We start from the raw sequence: 2561 nt of genomic DNA, 5'->3' as shown, positions 1-2561 counted from the left end.
ACCCAGTGGGTGAGGTATATGGGGTCAGAGGGCAAGGCAGTTGGTGAGGTACAGGGGTCAGAGGGCAGGTCAGTGGTTGAGGTACAGGGATCAGAGGGCAGAACCCGGTGGGTGAGGTACAGGGGTTAGAGGGCTGGACCCAGTGGGTCAGATACATGGGGCCAGATGGCGGTACAGGGGTCAGAGGGCAGGACAGTGGTTGAGGTACAGGGATCAGAGAGCAGGACCCAGAGGGTGAGGTACATGGGTCAGAGGGCACGACCCAGTGGGTCAGGTACATGGGGTCAGAGGGCAGGACAGTGGGTGAGGTACAGGGGTCAGAGTGCAGGACCCGGTGGGTGAGGTAAAGGGGTCAGAGGCAGGACAGTGCGTGTGGTACAGGGATCAGAGGGCACGACAGTGGGTGAGGTACAGGGATCAGAGGGCAGGACCTGGTGGGTGAGGTACAGGGGTCAGAGGGCAGGATGGTGGGTGAGGCACAGTGGTCAGAGGGCAGGAACCAGTGGGTGAAGTACAGGGATCAGAGTGCTGTACAGTGGTTGAAGTACAGGGATCAGAGGGCAGGACCCGGAGGGTGAGGTACAGGGGTTCGAGGGCAGGACCCAGTGGGTGAGGTACTGGAGGTCAGAGGGCAGGACAGTGGATGAGGTACATGGGTCAGAGGGCAGGACATGATGAGCGAGGTACAGGGATCAGCGGGCAGGACATTGGGTGAGGTACAGGGGTCAGAGGGCAGGACCCAGTGGGTGTGGTACAGGGGTCAGAGGGCAGGACATGGTGAGCGAGGTACAGGGATCAGAGGGCAGGACAGTGGGTGAGGTACATGGGTCAGAGGGCAGGACATGGTGAGCGAGGTACAGGGATCAGAGGGCAGGACAGTGGGTGAGGTACAGGGGTCAGAGGGCAGGAATGTCGGTGAGGTCCAGGGATCAGAGAGCAGGACCCAGAGGGTGAGGTACAGGGGTCAGAGGGCAGGACCCAGTGGGTGAGGTATATGGGTCAGAGGGCAGGACATGGTGAGCGACGTACAGGGATCAGAGGGCAGGACAGTGGGTGAGGTACAGGGGTCAGAGTGCAGGACCCGGTGGGTGAGGTACAGGGGTCAGAGGGCAGGACCCAGTGGGTGAGGTACAGGGGGTCAGAGGACAGGACATGGTGAGCGATGTACAGGGATCAGAGGGCAGGTCAGTGGGTGAGGTACAGGGGTCAGAGGGCAGGACAGTGGTTGATGAACAGGGATCGGAGAGCAGGACCCGGAGGGAGAGGTACAGGGTTCAGAGAGCAGGACAGTGGGTGAGGTACATGTGTCAGAGGGCAGGACCCAGTGGGTGAGGTTCATGGGGTCAGAGGGCAAGATGGTGGGTGAGGCACAGGGGACAGAGGGCAGGACCCAGTGGGTGAAGTACTGGGGTCAGAGGGCAGGACAGTGGTTGAAGTACAGGGATCAGAGGGCAGGACCCGGTGTTTTAGGTACAGAGGTCGAGGACTGGACCCAGTGGGTGAGGTACAGGGGGTCAGCGGGCAGGACAGTGGGTGAGGTACAGGGATCAGAGAGCAGGACCCGGAGGTTGAGGTAAAGGGATCAGAGGGCAGGACAGTTGGTGAGGTACAGGGGTCAGAGGGCAGGTCAGTGGTTGAGGTACAGGGATCAGAGGGCAGAACCCGGTGGGTGAGGTACAGGGGTCAGAGGGCAGGACCCAGTGGGTGAGGTACAGGGGGTCAGAGGGCAGGACAGTTGGTGAGGTACATGGGTCAGATGGCAGGCCATGTTGAGCGAGGTACAGGGATCAGAGGGCAGGACAGTGGGTGAGGTACAGGCGTCAGAGGGCAGGACAGTGGTTGAGGTACAGGGATCAGAGGGCAGAACCCGGTGGGTGAGGTACAGGGGTCAGAGGGCAGGACCCAATGGGTGAGGTACAGGTGGTCAGAGGGCAGGACAGTGGATGAGGTACATGGGTCAGAGGGCAGGACATGGTGAGCGAGGTACAGGGTTCAGAGGGCAGGACAGTGTGTGATGTACTGGTCAGAGGGCCTCTCCCTACAAGCAAGAACACCAGGACACAGTGAAATAGCAGCAGAGACTGTGAAGCCTGACAGTGAAGATCCAAGTCTGCTGTCTTATACATTCTCTCTCCTCTCTGTGTTCAAATCCACAATAACCCTTCTCTGACCAGTTCAGAGAATTTCTAATAGGGCCAGAGAGCAGGACACAGTGGGCAAAGGGGTTGAGAGAGATTGATTAGGCATATCAGGAAGCAGTGGATTGGGTGACAGCAGCTTTGGTTTTTTAAGCCTGTACATTGGAGAGGGAGGTGAGAGGTCCCACAGTTAGAAATTCTCTGAACTGGTCAGAGAAGGGTTATTGTGGATTTGAACACAGAGAGGAGAGAGAATGTATAAGACAGCAGACTTGGATCTTGGATCTGGGGAACAGGGGAGCTGTGTATTCACATTGATTGAGGGGAGGGGAAACTGGGTAACTGGGTATCACTGTCAGCACAGTCTATCGCCATCAGTCCGTGCTGCTCACTCTGTTCCCAAGGTCAGGATTTCACTGTGTC

The sequence above is a fragment of the Cetorhinus maximus genome, unplaced genomic scaffold (assembly GCF_964194155.1).
Source record: "Cetorhinus maximus unplaced genomic scaffold, sCetMax3.hap1.1 HAP1_SCAFFOLD_535, whole genome shotgun sequence".
Taxonomy (NCBI): domain Eukaryota; kingdom Metazoa; phylum Chordata; class Chondrichthyes; order Lamniformes; family Cetorhinidae; genus Cetorhinus; species Cetorhinus maximus.
Note: the sequence above shows the minus strand (reverse complement) of the source record.